At 36.1% G+C, this 22,214-nt stretch overlaps 1 long non-coding RNA gene across 1 annotated transcript in view; it reads left to right on the top strand.

Moving 5' to 3' along the window:
- LOC126957203 (uncharacterized) overlaps positions 1-21,938 on the top strand; it is a 58,325-nt gene extending 36,387 nt beyond the window's left edge. Inside the window, exon 3 of the long non-coding RNA XR_007726693.1 lies at positions 20,495-21,938. This is a non-coding gene — a long non-coding RNA (uncharacterized LOC126957203). The remainder of the gene's footprint in view (positions 1-20,494) is intronic.
- Positions 21,939-22,214: the final 276 nt, after the last annotated feature.

Here is a 22,214-nt window from a genome sequence, read left to right as displayed (position 1 = left end):
CAAATATGGCACATTCTAAGGTCATCTGGGTTCAGATATCAACATGAATTTTACAGAGACACAATTCAGCTGTTAACTGATTAATCCCCTAATAGTGAGCATTGTTCATACAAAAGTTAATAAAGTTGTTATAGAATTTTGTGTTTAGTAACCACAAAAATACTTATGAAATACAAAGATTTTAACTTTTTATACTATCTTCATCTTCCTTCTTTGTCTCATATTTTATATGTATTTAATAATATAATTAAAATTCTATACCCGCCTGTAATCCCAGCACTTTGGGAGGCCGAGGCGGGCGGATCACAAGGTCAGGAGATCGAGACCACGGTTTCTTAATATTTCTTAATATGTTGCAGGATCTACTTAAGGTTTTATCTCTGTTTTGGAGACCAGGAAGATTTTGCTCAGAGATGCTTAAGTAAATTGTCTAGAGGAATAAAGCTAGTAAGTGTGGGATCTAGGAAGGGAATGACTCTGGATACTTGGGCTCCAAAGTCTCTCCTCCAATCTCTATGCCTCTCAAGATCAACTAGAAAATGAGTTCTTTACTTTTACCAAAACACTTGATTCCAAATATTTTATCCAAATATCTAGATTAGAACATGTTACCATAATTTAAATAGCAGACAAATACAAGGATTAGGTCTTGTTAATAATTTGTGGTTAAATACAAAACATTGTTTGAAAACATGAAACATGAAAACATAACTCACTATTTTGTAATCAACTCTTTTAAACAATATTATTATTTAGCAATTTATAAAAATTAAACATTTAAATTAGTTGAAAAATAAATAGTAAGTGTGTGATTATAAGGAAGTTTTGCAAATTTCACTGCAAATAAATTAATAATTAAGCACGTTTTAAATGTGGGTGCTTGTTGAATTATCTGCTTTTGTTGTAAGTTGTGATCAAACATGATTTGTTTGCTTAGAAGCTTTTTATTAAGTCATTAGGATGACATAGCTAAGGAAACAAACAGAGCTCTATTTCCAGGCAGCTTCCTCTCTGGCTCAGAGCAGGTGCTTTCATTGCTTTTATACTTATCCTATGGGTGAGTTCTTCCAGCTCCTGAGGAGGTGGTAATGCGCATCAGTTTCATCAATACCAGCTTCAATCCAAGGAATGTCATTCTGAAAATAGCAGGAAACACATAAACCATCTGCATTTAAGTACTTGACATTTTGGTGAAATACAACAGCTATACCAAAAACTACAACTGTTTGACTTGAATTCATTTGATTTTTTTTTCTATTTTTGTGAGGCAAAGGTTCAAAGAAAGCACAGGTACTGTTTAATGAAAACAGCAGGCAATGCATTGCACAGAGAACTGCTCTTCTATTCCCATTTGAGAGACCTGAATTTTAAAAACTCAATTCCTCCTTCAAAATCATCCTACTTTTTATTCAAATTATAAACATTCAGGTTACCAACTGTTTGCAGAATTGAATGAGATTTTCAATTTGAAATTGACGTAAGAATCTTTTTTGTTCCAACTGGGAAAAGAAATTCAGCTTGGTGCTTATGAATTTTTATATACAATGTAGTGTCTTTTTTAAAGAAGACAAAAAAATTCATAATACTATTTTTTCCTCCTTTTTTTCTTTTTTCTTCCCTCCTTTCCATAATCATACTCTTTCCTTTGTTTTATTTCTTTTTTCCTCCCCTCTCCAACTGGTTTCTCTCCAGTAGCATTCAGTCATTTCATTGAGGCATAACTACTTGATTCTCCCATTCATTCTCTGCATATTCATTTCCTGCATATTTGCATTGCAGGCCTAATGTGTACGTACCTCTCTCCATTATATGTGCTATGGATAATATCCAAAAGCTGTATGAGTCTTTGTACTCATACAGCTTACCTTCAAGTAAGAGAAAATTATATTAAGTTAAATCAGAAATTTAAGCTGTTTTATGTACATGAATTATATTTTTTCTTAATAAATTATATTTTTATAAAGCATTTGAATATATCATATATTTTCCTCCCATTACTACCTGTGTCTAATTTTGAATAAAAAAAAATCAGCATTGTAAATACAACACAAATTTATACATATTTCCTACCACAATGAAATCGAAGGTATATTGCATGGAATTTAGAAAATATATCTGAATTCAGCATGTCTAAAGCCTCTAAATCAACATAGAAATCTGAAAGTCGTTGGTCTTCTGACCAAACACCAGACCAATGGGCTAGATCCTAAGAAAATGTGGTTCCTTAATGATTTGCTTTATATACAGTTAATTGTCAATCCTTTTATTTTCCTTCTATCTCTTCCTTTGAAAAGATGTGCATTTGTGTATTAATTCGTTCTCATGCTGCTATGAAGAAATACCCAAGACAGGGTAATTTATAAAAAAAGAGGGGTTTAATTGACTCATAGTTCCACATAGCTGAGAAAGCCTCAGGAAACTTAACAATCATGGCAGAAGACATCACTTCACAGGGTGGCAGGAGAGAGAATGAGTGCAAAGCAAAGGGGGAAAGCACTTATAAAACCATCAGATCTCCTGAGAACTCATTATCACAAGAACAACATCTGGGAAACCACCCTCATGATTCAATTATCTCCAACTGGTCCTGACCTTGACATGTGAGGATTATTACAATTCAAGGTGAGATTTGGGTGGGGACACAGAGCAAAACCGTATTATCCTGCACCTGGCCTCTGCCAAACCTCATGTCCTCACATTTCAAAAGACAATCATGCCCTTACAACAGTCACCCAAAATCTTAATTCATTCTAGTATTAACCCAAAAGTCCAAGTCCAATCTCTCATCTGAGAACAGGCAAGTCTCTTTCACCTATAAGCCTGTAAAATCAAAAGCAAGTTTGTTACTTCCTAGATACAATGGCGTGTCTAGTCTCTGCAGCTTTTTCACATGTGCAATGCAGGCTGTCAGTGGATCTGCCATTCTGGGTTCTGGAGAACAGTGGCCCTCTTCTCACAGCTCCATTAGGCAGTGTCCCAGTGGGTGTTTCCAAACATCCTCTGAAATGTAGGCAGAGGTTCCCCAACATCACTTCTTGACTTCTGTGCACCTGAAGGCCCAACACCACATGGAAGCCGCCAAGGCTTAGGGCTTGCACCCTCTGAAGCAATGGCCTGAGCTGTACCTTGACCCCTTTTAATGAGAGTTCCATCTGAAGCAGCTCAGACACAGGGCACCACGTCCCGAGGCTGCAGGGGGGCCCTAGGTCTGGCCCACAAAACCATATTTTCCTCCTAGGACTCCAAAGCTATGATGGGTGGCCTACCATGAAGGTCTCTGACATGCCCCAAGGACATTTTCTCCATTGTCTTGGTGATTAACATTTGGTTTCTCATTACTTATGCAAATTTCTGCCAATGACTTGAATTTCTCCTGAGAAAATGGTTTTTTCTTCTCTATTACATCATCAAGGTGTACATTTTCCAAACTTGCATGTTCTGCTTCCTCTTGAATGCTTTGTCACTTAGAAATTTCTTCCACCAGATATCATAAATCATCTATCTCAAGTTCAAAGTTCCACAGATCTCTAGGGCAGTGGCAAAATGCTGCCAGTCTTTTTGCTAGAGCATATCTAGAATCATCTTTATTCAAGTTCCCAACAAGTTTCTCATTTCCATCTGGGACCACTTCAGTCAGGACTTCATTGTCCACATCACTATCAGCATTTTGGTCAAAGCCATTTAACAAGTCTCTAAAAAGTTTCAAACTTTCCCTCATCTTCCTGTCTTTTGAGCCCTCCATGTCTCTAGGAAATTATAAACTTTCCACATGTTTCTGTCTTCTTCTGAGCTCTTCAAACTGTTCCAACCTCTGTTTGTTACCCAGTTCCAAAGTCGCTTTCACATTTTTGGATATCTTTACAGCAGCACCCCACTACTCCCAGTACCAATTTACTGTATTAAGTCGTTCTCATGCTACTATAAAGCAATACCTAAGACTGGGTGATTTATAAAGAAAAGAGGTTTAATTGCTCACAGTTTGCATGGCTGTGAAACTTACAATATGGAGGAAGGTACTTCTTCACAGGGCACCGGAAGAGAGACGTGCAGAGCAAAGTGGGGAAAAGCCCCTTTTAAAACCATCAGATCTCAGGAGAACTCACTATCGTGAGAACAACATGGGGGAAACTGCTCCCATGATTCAATTATCTCCACCTGGTTCCACCCTTGATATCTGGGGATTATTACAATTCGAGGTAAGTGTTGGGTGTCTGGAGCATAAATGTATTCTTTTCCTCCACAGAAAGCCCAAGACAACTTTTCATGCCTTTTAATTTAAATGTAAAACAAAATTGTTGGTATAAATTGCATGCTTCCTATCAACATATAGATATGTGTATATATCTGTATATATACTGTGTTAATACCACCCCGCAATAACTTAGTCCTTTTTCATGTATATAATCACAAATTTATTTAATAAATATAAAAACAGTGGAATAAAAACAATATTTATATATTTCAAGTTATCAGAAAAAAGAAACACAGCAAAAATAATTCTAACAGTGGAGTACAAAAGAAGAAATATAAATTTAAAAGAAAGAAAGTAGAAAACCTAAAAGCAGAAATTTAATTAAAATAGTAGACCTCATAACCGAGACAAAAGCACTTTGGTTAAAATATTTTTATGAAGGCCTTTGGCAGTCTTTATAAAGGTGTTTGGGAATTTTAATTTCTTTCCTTCTCTTTAATTTTAGTAGACTGGGGTTTCCGTAAATTATTCTGTCAAATTATCCTCTTTAAAAAAATGAAGAATAGTCTAACACATTAGATCTTCTAATAAATGGAAGAATACTCATTCAGTATTAAAAGTTTCCCACTTTATTTTACATGATTTTTCTGTCTATGTTTAAAATAGTACTGGGGGCTCACAGAAAAGTTTGAATTTTTATAATTCAAAATCTTGTGTTTAAACAATAAAATAAGTAATGACAAATTATCTTCTGTAGTTCATTTATATTAAGTAGATGCTAAAATAAACTCGAGTAAAGATCTTAATCTTATAATTTTTGAAAGTTACACATGTACACATACATACATAATACAATTCCAATTTTGAACATTAGTAAAAGAAATTGACATCATATATGAAAAAATTAATGTAAAACCTGTGTATAAATATTTGTAATTATATAGGAGGAAATATTAGAAATATAAAAAGGAATATTTATTCTTTGTCAGACCTCAAGGAATCAATTAAATCTGGTTCATGAGTAATTAACATCTTCTCAGAAAATAATTATATTTTAAATATATGTTTTCTATAAAAGTGATGATATTTGAGTGAATATATTTGAGGGTAGGACAGCAGATAATGACAGATACACTAAAGTGAAGTAATTTCAGTTATTTTTCTTGTATATTATACATTTAAAATCCTACAGTACAGACTTTAAGTTTAATACAGGAAAATACAATTATATTTAAATATAAAGAAATTAAGCATTAGGAGATAGTTATGAAATCTCTATGATTTAATGCCAATTCACAGTTTGTGCTTTCCCGTTGTTTAACAAAGGTTAAGATAACAGTTTAGCGTGGAACTGCAAGTGCAAAAATACCTAGGATATTCGTATATATGTGTTTTAAAAATTTACTAATATCATATGGTACTTTTTCAGCCTTAATAATATGAATATTCACATCTTTCTTACTATAGGTTTATTTTTCTTTACTTTTTTTCCTAATTTAATTGATTCTTTTCTCCTTCTGGAAGTTTCTTTTCCTTTTTTTTTTTTTTTATGACGGAGTCTCGCTCTGTCACCCAGGCTAGAGTGCAGTGACGTGGTCTTGGCTCACTGCAACCTATGCCTCCTGGGTTCAAGCAATTCTCCTACCTCAGTCTCCTGAGTAGCTGAGACTACCAGAGCGTGCCACCACTCCAGGCTAATTTTTTGTATTTTTGGTAGAGACAAGGTTTCACTGTGTTGGCCAGGATGGTCTCAATCTCCTGACCTCGTGATCTGCCCTCCTCAACCTCCCAAAGTGCTGAGATTACAGGCATGAGCCACCGCGCCTGGCCTCATTTTTAATATATTAGTATCCTACATTTTTTTCCTATATCTCTTTACAATCATATTTTTTTTAAAAAAATTGTAGTATGTCATAACTTAATTTCAACAACTAAATTTCAACATTCTTTTTTTTAAAAAAAAAACATTTTAAAGCATTTCTTTATTATTATTATACTTTAAGTTCTAGGGTACATGTGCACAACGTGCAGGTTTGTTACATATGTATACATGTGCCATGCTGGTGTGCTGCACCCATTAACTCGTCATTTACATTAGGTATATCTCCTAATGCTATCCCTCCCCCCTACTCCCTCCCCACAATAGGACCCAGTGTGTGATGCTCCCCTTCCTATGTCCGAGTGATCTCATTGTTCAATTCCCACCTATGAGTGAGAACATGTGGTATTTGGTTTTCTGTTCTTGAGATAGTTTGCTGAGAATGATGGATTCCAGCTGCATCCATGTCCCTCCAAGGACATGAACTCATCCTTTTTTATGGCTGCATAGTATTCCATGGTGTATATGTGCCATATTTTCTTAATCCAGTTCTGTCACTGATGGACATTTGGGTTGATTCCAAGTCTTTGCTATTGTGAATAGTGCCACAATAAACATACGTGTGCATGTGTCTTTATAGCAGCATGATTTTTTCTGTCCTTGAATTTTTTAGGGGGAAAATTAGTTATATAATTGCTTGTTGTTTTTATGTGTTCTACCTGTACATCATATCTTTATATCTGCCTAAGAAGTCTTATTATTTGATTTTTAATGACCTCAAAAGGAGTTCACTGCTTGGATTTTTCTGCAGAGTTTTATTATATTAGTTATAATTTTTCTTGGCTTGCCTATATCAGAAAGTTTAGGATACTTCATCAGCCATACTATTGGAGTTTTTCATACATATCTCAGAGAATTGGCAAACTATGACTCTTTAGCATGATATTCTTTTTAAAAGAGTGCAGTGAAAATCATAGTCTATGTCTTAGTCTGCTTTGTGTTGTGATTACAGAGTAACTGAGACTGAGTAGTTTATGATCAATAGAAGTTTATTTAGCTCATGTTTCTGGAGACTGAAATCTGTAAGAGCATGGGGCAGGCATTTTGTGAAAGACTTTATGTTACATCATTCTATGGCAGAAGGCTGAAGAGAAAGAAAATGTGAAAGCAAGAGAGTAAGACAGTGCAAAACTCACTTTTCTAACAACCCACACTCACAATAATGACATTAATCCATTAATGAGGGTGGAGCCCTTGCTGTCTACTCACCACCCTTAACAATCTGAATTCTTAATGCAGTCACCACGACAATTAAATTTCAACGTAACTTTTGGAGGAGCCAGTCAAACCACAGCATTTTAATCTTGGCCCTTCAAAACTCATGTCCTTCTTACAAACAAAATGTATTTATTACATCCCAAGAGTCCCAAATCCTTAACTTGTTCCAGCACTAACTCAAAAGTCCAAACTCCAGACTCTCATCTGAATTAGATATGGGTGTGATTCAAGGCACAATTCTGCCTGAGGAAAATTTTATTTATTTGTGAGCTTGTGAAATTAACATGCATGCATCCAAAGTAGAATTATAGGACAGATATGGGGTAGGCATTCCGAGTCCAAAAGGGAGAAATAACAAGAAGAAAGGGGTAACTGGTCCCCAAAAGTCCAAAACTCAACAAAGAAAACAACTTTAAGTCTTAAAGATCCTGAATAAGTTCCTCTGGCTCCAAGTCTAACATCCTGGGCACAGTGGAACAGGAGTTGGACTCCTACAACTTTAGGCAGCCCCACCCCTATAACTTTGCTATGTTTAGTTCATCCAGCAGCTCTCATTTGTCGGTATCCTGTGCCTGCAGCTCTCCCAGGCTGATGCTGCAATGTGGTAGCTCTACAGTTATGAGGTCATGATAGTGACCTCACTACTACAGCTAAGCTAGGCATCACCCTAGTGGGGGCTCTCTGTGGTGACTCTTCTCTTGCAACAAGTCACTGACTGGGACCCTAGGCTGTTCACGACAACATTGAAAATCGAGGTGAAGGAAGTCATGTCCCCGCGGCTCTGCACTCTGCACACCTACAAAATTAGCACTACGTGGACTCTACCAAGGCTTATAGCTTGTACCTTCCAGAATGGTGGATGGAACTGCACTTGGAACCACTTGAGCTGTGATTGGAGCAACCAAGGAGCTGTGCTAAAATTTGTGGAGCATTGACATGGGGTGATTATGGGCAGCTTGTCCTAGAGAGTGACCGGGGCCTGTCTCTGCAAACTATTCTGCCTTCCTCCAGTTCTGGAACCATTATAAAAAGAGCAGCCTCAAAAATCTCAGAAACCTCTTTAGGGACATTCTACCATTATTTTTATGATCCCTTCTTTCTGTACTAATCATTTTAGCAAATGGTTGCTTGGCCACGTCCTTGGTTTGTGCTCCTGAGTATGCTCTTTCATTCTTTACAAGACCAGGTTGAAAATATTCAAAATCTTTCCATGCCGTTTCTTTCTTAATTATAAATTCTACCTTTAAGTCATTTATGTTATCTCACTTTTTATTGTATGTGGTTAAAGGTATGTAGACAATTTCTACAACATTTTACTTAGAAACTTATTTCAGTAGATATTCCCGTTCATTATTCTGAAATTTCACTTTCCATAAAGCCGTACAGCATGTGCAAAATTCGTTGAAGTTATTTAATACTTCATAACAAGAATTGGCATTTCTCTATTTTTCAATAAGACATTCCCTTTTTGCATCTGAGACCTTATCAGAATCGCCTTTACTGTCTATACTTCCTCCAATATTCTGATCATGACCACTTAAGTGATCACGTTAGAGAACTTCTTCTCTAAGAAGTTCTAGACTTTCTCTACCTTTTTCATTTACTTCTGAGCCCTCATAAGAATCACCCTTGACACTCCATTCATGGCACTCTGGACTTTTTCTAGCATACTCCTTCAAAGTCTTCCAGCTTCTAACGATGACTTAGTTCCGAAGTTACTTTCACATTTCAGGTATTTGTTATAGCAACAGCCTCATTTCTGTGAACCAGTTTTTTGTCTTAGTTCATTATGTTTTACTATAAGAGAATACATGAGATTGGGTAATTTATAAACAATATAAGCCTGTTTACTTTATGGTTCTGGAGACATGGAAGTCTGAGAGTGTGGAACTCACATCTTATAAGGACTTTAGTGCCACATCACTCCATGGCAGAAGGCAGGACAAGAAAACACAAGAGCAAGCAAGAGACAGAGGGCCAAACTCACTTTTACATTAACCCATTCTCATGACAACGAATTCACTCCATTGATAACAATATTAATCCATTAATGAAGGTGGAGCCCCCATGGCCTAATCACCTCTTAACAGTCCTACATCTTAACACCAGCAAGATGGAAATTAAATTTCGACATAAGTTTGGGAGGTAGCCTTCAAATCATCGCACCTGGCCATTATAGACCTCTCTATTGAGAATGGTAAGGGGCCTCTTATTTCTGAGGCTACTGTATGTTGTTTGAATACAGACAGCTTTAAAAGCTTGCAAGGATGAAAATTCAGAGCAATAATGAAACTGATATAAATAAGACAATGGACTTTCAGGACGCCAGTGCAAAGCAGGTGAGTAAGTCAGTACTTTTCTAGATCCTGGTAGTATCCATTCAGCAGGGCCAGTCTGACCACTTCAAACAGACTCAGATTCATGTGTTTTCCTTTGATCTGCCATAGAACTTAGCCACTTCAGACTTCTGTTCCTTAGACTCTATTCTAAAACTCGAGAAAATGACACCTAAACACTGTGTCTTAAACTTGAGAACTGAAAGCCTCAGAGATCTCAGAAATCCCTTTAGGGACAGCCTGCCATTGTTAGAAATCCACCATAGATCCTATTTATAAAATAGCTGGATCTGCTGGTAATGAGTTGGGATTATAGAATCAGAAGAAAGTATACATCCAAAAGTTAACCATATCTGCACTTAAAAAATAGACGCACTCTTGGAAATTCACCCTGCTTTGAATACCTCACATGTGATTTTCCATGTACATATATTAATTCTGATTCATGCATTATTTTTATGTCTTCTTAAGTTGTATACTTAAAGAATAAATAATATCCTTATAAATGAAGAAAACAATGAAAATTGTATTACATTATCTTTAGGTGAATGTAGTTTGTATATGTATATCTAAATATAGTCGTTCCTCAGTATGCATGGGGTATTGGGTTCCCCAGTGGATACCAAAAGCCTGAGATGCCCCAGTCCCTTATCTAAAATGACTCAGTACTTGTATGTAACCTATGCGCATTCTATGCACATAATAATTCTAAATTATATCTAGATTATTTGTGATATGTAATACAATGCCTATACATTACTTCATTTGCATTAATTCCACATAATGCTAGGTGCATACATAATTCCAGTTTTACTTTTTGGATCTTTGTGGAATTTTTTCTCCTAAATTTTTTTTTAATCCATCATTGATTTGAATCCATGAATGCAGAACACACAGATGCAAAGGGTCAAATCTGTATGTATTTTACATAGGTGTGTACACACACACTTTATTATAAGAACATTGAAATAACATATATAGGAAGGAATAAAATTACTTTCATTTGAATGTGTATGTTTTAGATTGCTTAAATATGCATTCCAATTCAAATAAAATTATGTGTATATATATATGGTTTGAAATTGTATGTTAATTTAGCTATATTGTAGTGTATGTAAAATTTTAATGATCATCTCTGCTATGCTCACTAGCTTGGAGATTATTTTAAATAATTATATTGGGTGGACATAGAAATAAATACAATTTCAATTCAAAAGTTTATTTTCATCTTCATGGTCCTTTATTTCTGAATATAGCAATAATTACAAACTGGATTCAAAGGTTATGATTCCTTTCTTTATACAGTCCTTTATTTCTAAACTTAGCCTTAATAATCTAATTTTTTATTGAAAATTAGTCTTTTTTTATGAAAAGTCAAGTCTTTAGTTGAGACAAAGAATTATCTTATCATCATTTAGTGACAATTCATAATAAAATGAATTTCTGAGTAATATCAAAAGACTTTCTTATGAACTTACATCAGAAGCCCATTACAATCCATTTGAAGAAGCTGACATGCAGCATATTACTGCGATTTATTTTTTTGCATATGAGAATGAAACCTAGCTTCCAAAACTTATTGAAAATATTGAGAAAATTTTACTTAGACATAAATCTAGAGAAAGGAAAGACAAAAAAAAAAAATCTGAGGTCCCAGATCTGATAGTGATGGGGAGAGGATTACTTGTGAACAAGAAAATGATGGATTTGTGATGAGCCTGGTGATGGTAACAGCATAATCACTAGTTCATAATGAGAAGATTTTCACAACCACATCAGAATAACTTAGTAAACAGTATACTTGACATTTTAAAAATCCTGTATCTAAATAAAAAAACTCTCATTCTGATATTTTTGTATGACTATACTTCAAAACAAAGCATATATTTATGGAAATAAATCTATGCTTAAACTCTTTTAATCTTGAGTGCAGTGTTCCACAAAGAACTTACTGCAGGCTTAAATACTGTAGCACACCCAGCTCTAGTAAAGTATAATTTACAAGACAGAAAGGCTAAGATACTCGAAATGATTTAACAAGTACAGGGAAAGTATTTTTGAAGAAGTTATTTAACCCATTTGAAACTCATTTTCTCAACTGAAACTTAGAAAATGTAGATTCTGTGAAAATAAATGAAATTATGTTTACAAAATACTATTTCTAGGATATAACAATCCTTCTCTTTCACACACATACACACCCCAGTACAATAAATAGAAAAAATAAATAAGACGTATTTAAGAATATTATAATTCACATTTGTCTGTCTACCTACAAAAGAGTTACAGCAATTCGCCTGGATTAAATGCCTTTGCAATTAAGCTTTATCAGGTGAGAGAAGAAAAATTTTAGAAGCAAAATTTAGGTGAAGACCCAGCAGATGAGATCAACGTTTCTCTCATTTCTCTATTGCATACTGTTGGGTCTGATTTTTCTTAATATTTTAAATCATATATACTGGCCAGTAATAATGGCAACTACCCACTGGTGGTGATTATTACAGTAACTCAAACACCTTCCTCAACACTGTTCTTTTCTTAGCATTTGTTCCCCACCTTTTATGGCCCAACTACTTTATTCTTCCTTTTATTTTCTACAACTTCATTTCACTTCTATGTGCATGACTAAACAAACTTATTACGGTCTCTGTAAAAATATATATTTTGAAGTATAAGGTAATTAGCAGATAGTAATAGAGATTCAAATATGGATATCTTGCCCATTTGTCATGGCCTTGGCATTTTCCTGAACCAAATAGTAGTGTTTTTAAAACTCGCTACTCTCAGGAGAGAGTTTTCAGGCTCTTGCTTTCATACCACACACCTGCTGTAGGAAGAAACTGATCCCATCAGGACCTGTCACTTATTTTCATTTTTAACCAGGGGAAAAAGTACATACAACACTTCCCCTGATAGAGCACAAACACTCCCTGAATACTTGGAAGAACAGTAAGAAATCCACAGAGTAGGAACTCACGTGCTAATTACTTATTTGTACAGAACTTCTAGACCAAAACAAAATTAGTGACATTTTCTTATTTTAAACTAAATTATCCTCTTATAGAAAAAGTATATATCTATATCTGGATATATCTGTGCATAGATATACATACATTTGTATAAACACACACATATGTGTATACACAAGATTGATGAAGGAATTTGGGAAAAGCATACTTTTTCAAAGTAAGGTGAGATTTATCATCTATTCCTATCACAAATATGCCAGCAGAGGAAGGTCAAAAAGCCAAATTATTCAAAAGATGACTATAGTACAAATATGGGCACACTTGATTTTAGAAAAGTATCTATTTCTGTTGGGCCTTTTAACTAATGGCATAAACTTGTTTTCTGTTGTTGTTGTTGTTGTTCCTTCCTGTTTAAAATAGATGAATCAGTACACTTCTTTATGTAACCTCTACATTCACCTTCTATAACATTTTTCAGTGAGTCATTAGAAGGACTCACAATAGAATCCTTAGTTATTGAAGGTTACGAGAAAATAAACCTTCCTGCTTTAACATGGTTCAGTGTTCTTTATGGATGAGTTGACTCTGGGATGTTTTCCAAATCTTGCATGTAAAATGTTCTCTTTCAATTTTCTATTAATAAAGGCAGTTTTCTTACACCATTCCTTCTTTGTATTGGTATGACAATGCTGTTTTATGTAAATTGACTATTTTCAGAACACTTAATATGATTCTGCTCTTATTTGAAACTTATTTCAAGGAGAATGTTATATAATAATGATCTATAATGTGCAAGGTATAACTGCAGATATATGTCCAGCAGTATAGAACTCTAGTATGAGTTCTGTTAAAATCAGAGCTGCATTATGACACCCACAAGTCAGTTATGATGGAGCTACACAGGTCTTCACTAATTCTATTATATATTAAGCTGTCTGAATCCTGTTGCACTAATGTGGAGAATAAAAAATAAGTTGATAGAAGCCCAATTTAAATTCAACAACTAATAAAGATAGGATACAATTTTAGTACTGAAAATATTTGCAAATGTGATATATGAAAAGCGTACTACTCTGCAACTCATTTACATAAAAGTGAGTGATATATGAGGAGTTTAAGCCACAAGTTTGGCAACCTTTGTGGCAGATAATTGAGGTGAAATTGATGATGTTTTCATTTTCTTATTGTGTAAAAACTGGTAGCTTAGTTCTTTAAAAGTACAAATGGTAATACATAATGAATACATATTTAATACCAACATGACTACTTTAGAAAAAAATAATGTTTATTAAAAATATAAGTAAACAGCAAATTGAATTAAGGAATTTTCTAAGACCTTAGTTAAAATTGATATCTCCAATCTAGTAAGTGTGAAACAGTATACAAATATTTCTTTAACACAAGTATTTTTGTTGATTTTCTAATTGAAAATTCATCAATAAGAAATACTAAATATCACTGATTTTATTTCCATCACAAAATTATGTTATATTTACATAATAAATTATTCACATATCCACAAATAAACAGACATAACACACACACACAGAGAAATAAATCCAAAGTTTATAAGCATGTATACAGCAGAAATTTTTATTGCTTATGTTCAATCAATAGATAAGTCAATTGACTGAGGTTTCCCAGTTACTGGGGAAAGTATAATGATAACTAACCGTAGAATAGTGAACAATTTTTTAGTTTTTATATTTCTACTGATTAACTTGCTTTTTTCTAAAAAGAAGTTTATTCCACTTGTGTTTAATATTTTTAATTGAAATTTATTTTATATGTGTGTAATTATATAAACTGAACTGAGCATTATATAAGTACTTAAATATAATACTAAAGTAGAGTTCAATTTTTATGGAAATAGTCACATTTTTCCCAGTGGGACTTTTGCTTCCTTTTGAAAATAAAGTTAGATCTATCTTTTACTCTCCATAGGGAAAGATGGACCGATCTTCAGTAGCTTCACATAAGATCAGAGTCTCCTAAATTTGAACTCCCCTCCATTTCATGTGCAGTTATCATAACTAAGAAAGCAATTATTTAAAAAAAAAATTTCAATGATCAAAATTATGTTCCCATGCTTTTTAACATCATGACTAATGATGGGCCTCCTGTTTTGGTAGTAGTTAAACCTTTAAAGTAGTGAATGCCTCCCTACCACCCACAATGGAGACTGTCATGATTTCTCTTAGCAAGCTTTCCCAGTGTGAAATAAACAATCTATCATATTTCATTATTTTTGTCATCACCCTAAATAAATGTTTTCTGGCTATTGCTGTGATGACCACAGGTTACTTTTGGTTAAGAATTCAATTGGGCCTGAATACCTACAATTATAACATGAAGAAGTTAAACCAGAAAATGTCTAATGTCTCTTCCAACATTGAAATAATGGTAATGCCAGTGAACAGACAAAATAAATTTATTTTTATATTACAGCTTTGACTCCAATACAGAAAAATGCAAAGGGCTTTTATATCTCTGGGGTAAATTTATAAAATCATGTAACAAATCAAAATCATGGAGATATGAGGCATGGATTTCCTACAGTTATAAGCCATTAATCGGGGCTGGAGTAACCTAGAAATTAATTGAAATAGTGTTTGAAAAATGTGATGGTTAATGAATAGAAGACAGATGGATCCTGGAGAATGACAGTGGATTATCATAAGCTTAACCAAGTGGTGACTCCAATTGCAGCTGCTGTAACAGATGTGGTTTAATTGCTTGAGAAAATTAACACATCTTCTGGTACCTGGTATGCAACTATTGATCATTCAAGTGCTTTTTTCAACAATCCTGTCTACAAGGCTCACCAGAAGCAGTTTGCCTTCATCTGGAAAAACTAGTAATACATCTTTAAAGCCCAATCTCAGTGGTATATCAAGTGTATCGGGGGAAACCTCACCCCCAATATTTAACATGGATTCTTTTCTATTTCCCTAAGCATCTCGGCTGGTCTGAGAAATAAAGGGAAAGTGTACAACAGAGACAAATTTTAAAGCTGAGTTTCCAGGGAAGACATCACATGTCAGCAGGTTCCATGACACTCCCTGAGCCATAAAACCAGCAAGTTTTTATTAGCGATTTTCAAAAGGGGAGGCAGTGTACGAACAGGGTGTGGGTTACAGAGATCACATGCTTCACAAGGTAATAAAATATCACAAAGCAAATGGAGGCAGGGCAAGATCACAGGACCACAGGATGGCGCAAAATTAAAATTGTTAATTAAGTTTCAGGCACGCATTGTCATTGATAACATCTTATCAGGAGACAGGGTTTGAGAGCAGACAACCTGTCTGACCAAAATTTATTAGGTGGGAATTTCCTCCTCCTAATAAGCCTGGGAGAGTTACAGGAGACTGTAAAAGACAGTCGCCTCCAAGGGGACTATTCATAGACCTATCCTCAGGACATATTCTCTTTCTCAGGGATGTTCCTTGCTGAGAAAAAGAATTCAGCGATATTTCTCCTATTTGCTTTTGAAAGAAGAGAAATATGGCTCTGTTCCATCTGGTTTACCAGCAGTCAGAGTTTGAAGTCTTATCTCCCTTGTTCCCTGAACATTGCTGTTATCCTGTTCTTTTTTCAAGGTGCCCAGATTTTATATTGTTCAAACACACAAGCTCTATAAACAATTTGTGCAGTTAACGCAATCATCACGGGGTCCTGAGGCAACATACATCCTCCTCAGTTTAGGAACATGATGAGATTAAGAGATTAAAGACAGGCATAGGAAATCACAAGGGTATTGATTGGGGAAGTGATAAGTGTCCATGAAATCTTCACAATTTATGTTTAGAGATTGCAGTAAAGACAGGCATAAGACATTATAAAAGTTGGCCAGGCGCGGTGGCTCAAGTCTGTAATTTCAGCACTTTGGGAGGCCAAGAGTGGATCACGAGGTCAGGAGATTGAGACCATCCTGGCTAACCCGGTGAAACCCCGTCTCTACAAAATACAAAAAAAACTAGCCAGGCAAGGTGGCGGGTGCCTGTAGTCCCAGCTACTCGGGAGGCTGAAGCAGGAGAATGGCATAAACCCAGGAGGCGGAGCTTGCAGTGAGCTGAGATCTGGCAACTGCCCTCCATCCTGGATGACAGAGAGAGACTCTGTCTCAAAAAAAAAAAAAAAAATATATATATATATATATATATATATAAAAGTATTAATTTGGGGAAATAATAGATGTCCATGAAATCTTCACAATTTATGTTCTTCTGTCTTGGCTTCAGGTGGTCTCTCCATTTGGGGTCCCTGAAGAACATCAGTTCTTCAACCCTGTGTAACAATTTGGTTCATAGGGAACTTGAGTATCTTTTCCTTCCACAAGCTATTGTATTGGTTCATTACATTGATGACATTACACTGATTAGACCTAATGAGTATGAAGTTGCAATAACTTTAAATTTATTGGTAAGATATTTACATGTTGGAGGATGGGAAATGAACTTAACTAAAATTCAGGGTCCTTCTACCTCAGTGAAGTTTCTAGGACTCTATTGGTGTAGGGCATGTTGAAATATTCTTTCTAAACTGAAGGATAAGTTGTTGCATCTGACCCCTTCTACAACCAAGAAAAAGGCACAACACCTAGAGACCTGTTTGGATTTTGAAGGGCACAGTCTCTTCATTTGGATGTGTTACTCTGGCGCATCTACCAAGTGACCCAAAAAGCTGGTAGTTTTGAGTGAGACCTAGACCAGGAGAAAAATTGCAACAGGTCTAGGCTGTTGTGGAAGCTGCACTGCAACCTGGGCATTACGATCCAGTTGATCTAATGGTACTTGGATGCTGTTTGGAGCCTTTGGCGGGTCTATATATGTAAATCACAGTAGAGACCTTTGGGATTTTGGAGAAAGGCCCTGTCATTATCTGCATATAACTGCTCATCTTTTAAGAGATAGATTTTATTCTGCTACTAGATCTTAGTAGAAGCTGAAGGCTTGACCATGGACCACCAATTTGCTGTGATACTTGGGCTGCCCATCACGAACTGGATGTTACCTGACCCCCTAAGTTGTAAAGTTGGGTGTGCACATCAGCACTCCATCATCAAATGGAATGGGTACACATGTGATCCAGTCTGAACAGATCCTAAAGGTATGAGTAACTTAAATGAAGAAGTGGCCAAAATGTCCATGGTTTCTGCTCCTGCTAGGCTACCTTCTCTCTCCCAGCCTACACCTATGGCAACATGAAGCATATCTTCTGATCAGTTCACAAAGAAAGAGAAGACTGGGGCCTGGTTTAGAGATGGTTCTAAACTATATGCAGGCACCACTCAAAAGTGGACAGTTATAGCACTACAGCCCCTTTCTTAGATGTCCCTGGACAGTAGTAAGGTAAAATCTTCTCAATGGGAAGAACTTGGTGGGGGGAGGGGCACCTGGTTGTGCACCTGGGAGGAGATATGACTAGGTGTGTGATTACATTGTATACTGATGGGCTGTGGCCAATGGTTTGGTTGGATGCTTATGGACTTGGAAAGAGCATGAGTTGAAAATTGGTGACAAAAAATTAGAGGAAGAAGTATGCAGATAGACCTCTCTGAGTGGACAAAGGATGTAAATATATTCATGTCCCCTGTGAATGCTCACTAAAGACTGACCTCAGCAAAGGAAGACTTTAATAATCAGGCAGATAGGATGATCTATCCTGTGCTTCTGTGGATACTAGTCAGCCTCTTTCCCTAGCTACTTCTGTCATCACCAAATTAGCTCATGAACAATGTGGCCAAAGTGGCAAGGATGAGTGTTATGCATGGGCTCACCAACATGGACTTCCACTCATCAAGGGTGACCTAATCATGACCACCATGGAGTTCCCAATCTGCCAGCAGCAGAAAACAACACTGAACTCCCCAGTATGGCACAATCTTCCTGGGGTGATCAACCAGCTACATGGTGGTGGATTTATCCTATAGGACCACTTCCATCATGGAATAAGGCAATGTTTTTTCCTTACTGGAACAGACACTAACTCTGGATATGGATTTGCCTTCCCTGCATGCAATGTTTCTGCCAAAAGTAACATTTGTAGACTCACTGAATGCCTTGTCTTATTCTACACAGTGAATACCATCATGAGATTCTACACAGTGTTGCTTCTGATCAAGGAACTCACTACTTGGCCAAAGAAGTGCAACAATAAACTCGTGCTCACAGAATTCACTGATCTTACCATGTTCCCCATCGTCCTGAAGCAGTTAGTTTGATGAAAAGTTTTGAAATCTCAGTTACAGTGCCAGCTAGGTGACAACAGCTAGCACTGCAGGGCTAGGAAAAAGTTATTTAGAAGGCTTCATGTGCTCTAAATTGGCTCCCAATACATAGTATGCTTTCTCCCATAACCAGCAATCAGGGGTCCAGGAATCAAGGAATGCAATAAGAATGTAATCACTCAGAATTGACTCTAGTGATCTATTAGCAAATTTTTTATTCCCTGTTCCCACAATTTTATATACTGCTGGCCTAGTGCTCTTACTTCCAAAAAGAGGGATGCTTCCATCAGGAGAAACGACGATTCCACTGAACTGGAATGTAAGGCTGCCACTTGGCCACTTTGGGCTCCTCACGTCTCTGAGACAGCAGGCTAGGAAGGGAATTATGGTGGTGGCTGGGGTAAATTACCTGGACTACAAAGGAAATATTGTACTATTATTCCACAATGTAGGTAAGAAATAGTATGTCTGAAATGCAGAAGATCCCTTAGGGCTTGTCTTAGTACTATTATTGTAAGTTTTTTGTGTCCATTCGAATCCCGAGAGTGTGCCAATAGACAACACAAGGCGGTGTGGAGTAACATGCTGTTTTAATGAGTGCCTGGGTGCAGGCGGGCAGAGGCCTAAAATGGCATCAACCCCAAGTGAGGACGGGGCAAAGATTTTACAGTCTCCTATAAACAGGAAGTGTCCTAGTCTGATGTAACTGCTGTGTTGTACCTGGATGGCCTCTCTCTCCATCTTCAGGGGTATGCGTCCTCTGGCCAGGATAGCTGTCTTCCTGCCGGCTCTCTTCCTGCTTCTGCTATCTTACTGACACATGCTGCTGATGCAAGTGGCCTTACACCTTGAGACTGGGCCTGAGAAGGCAGGAGTTACTCATCCCCTTAAGCTTTCAGGCCCAGGGGAGAATCTTAAAATTATGCCCTGTGATTAAGGTCTATGGGAAACTGTAATAACCCAATTCAGGCAAGACTATGAATAGCTCAGACTCTTCAGGAATGCAGCCTTGGGTCACTCCACCAGGGTAAAGAACCATGACTGGCTAAGTTGCTTGCTGGAGACAAAAGGAATACAGAAAGAATAGTAGAAGATAGTTATCAATACCAGCTACAACCAGGTGACCAGTTGCAGAAATGAGGACTGTAATTTGTTTTAAGTATTTTCTCCTGGTTTTGTTAGGAATACATCTGTGCATATATGTACATATATTAAGCAAATACCTGTGGTTTTGCTTCTCTCATTGCTTTATCATAATATTAATGGCATTTACCTAAGTATTTGAGTATTGTTAATTTTATATAATTGTATTTAAGAAAGGGGAAATCAAGAGAAGTGTAAACATCAGTCAAAGACTTTATCTCCTCTTCTAAAGACAGGACTAGTGAGTTTTGGTTTTACACAGTTTCATGTTAAACAAAACTAATACTTTATTATTGTTTTTATTTGGAGAGTATGACTTAGGAAGATGTATATGGATGCCAGTTGACAAGGGTTGGGCTTGTAAAGATTAATTTTAGGTGTCAATTGGACCGGAAAGAGTACCTAAAAACCTGGCAAAGCACTATGTTTGGGTATGTCTGTGAGAATGTTTCTAGAAGAGATTAGTGTGGGAGACTGGGTGGATTTTCATTTCTTTTTCTTTTTATTCCCCCTCTATCTTTCCAGGTCTGATGGATTAATTGGGAAAAGTCCATCTTCAATGAGGGTAGGCATCATCCAATCTCCTAGCAGGCCCAGAGAGAATAAAAACAGAGAAAAGGAAAAATACATTAATCTGTCTGGTGGAGCTAAGATATATTCTTCCTCTGCAGTCCTTGGACAACTCCATACTCTCCAGGCTTTGGACTTCAGGACTTACACCACTGACTTCCTACCAGACCCTCAGATTCTCACATCTTTGGCCTTGAACTGAGAGTTTACACCAACAGCTTCCTTGGCTTTGGGGCTTAAAGAGTTGGACTAAGTTATGCCACAAGCATTTAAGGGTCTCCAGCTTGCAGATGGCCTATTGTGAAAATTCTCAGCCTCTATAATCAATGAGCCAATTTATCTAATACATTTCCTCTCACCTCTCTCTCTTTCTTTTTCCACTTCCCCCTCATTGGTTCTGCCTCTCTGGAGAATCATGACTCATATAGAAAGTAAACAGCTCACAACCTGATGTAGACTATAATTGTTAGGTTGCAGACTGTTTTCCCAAAATTTATAATGAAGATCTAACCCACAGTAACACAAAATATTACTGCATTTGAATATAATGTCTTTAAATAGTGATTAAGTTAAAATGAAGTTATTAATGTGGGCCCATTTATGTTACTGGTATCTTTATAATAAGGAGGAGTTGGGCACAAACAAAAATATAGGGAAGATCATGTGAACATACAATGAAGAGACAGCCATCTACAAGCCAAGGGAAAAGGTCTCAGAAGAAACCAACCCTGTAGAAACTTTGATCTCAAATTCTAACTTCCAAAACTATGAGAGAGTAAGTTTCTCTTGTTCAAGTCAGGCAATCTGTGGTACTTTGTCATGGCAGCCCTAGCAAACTAATACACACAGTGAGCAGAAATAGCATACAGGATGGTCTAGTCTAGTGGAAAGATGTGAAGTCAGGTGTGCTATAGGCTCTGAGTTCAAGAGGGTGGAAAGAAGCAAGCTTTAGAGTTTGGACTGTATGATACACTGCTGAGTTTCTAATTTTAAAGAAAATAAGAAATGTGCTACATTTTTTCAATGAAGGAAGAATCTCAAAAAATACAATAACAGTAATTAACTGGGCACATAATGAGTCAAGTCTTAATTCTAGGCGTTCTCTAAGAGTCTTGAATAATGGGAATACCATAACATTAACGGAAGGCTTAAAATGTACCTGACACTACTATTCAAATGTGACTCATTTAATCCTTACAACCCCATGAGGTATCCAATATGATGGTCAATTCTGTCTTCCAGGTTGAGAAAAGAGAAACACGAAGAAGTTAAGTAAATTTCTCAAAGACGACATACAAACGAACTGAAAAGGAAAAACCAGAGATTTTAACTCAGATAATCTGAATCTAAAAATCCAAACCCCAATACATTTTTTCTATACTCCTTCTTTTTCCAGTTTAAATCAGTGGAATAATTCTAGATTAGATACATGTTTTAGTTGATTCTGTTGAAGCTTTTACTTGTTGTTTTTGTTTAATTGTTTATATGTTATTATTATTGATTTGTATGTGTTCAGAAAATTTAACTCTCTAATATAGTTAGCAACCACTTTATAAATGTGAATACGTATTACGTTATGACTAAAAATCTTTAGAAATAATTTTTGCTGAATTATGACTTTATAAAGAAGGAAACTAATATCACATAGTTTGAATATTAGAGTAAGCAACGGAAA

The sequence above is a fragment of the Macaca thibetana genome, chromosome 6, assembly GCF_024542745.1.
Source record: "Macaca thibetana thibetana isolate TM-01 chromosome 6, ASM2454274v1, whole genome shotgun sequence".
Classification (NCBI taxonomy): Eukaryota; Metazoa; Chordata; class Mammalia; order Primates; family Cercopithecidae; genus Macaca; species Macaca thibetana.
The sequence above is the reverse complement of the archived record's forward strand: the minus strand, read 5'-3'. Positions and strand labels throughout refer to the sequence as shown.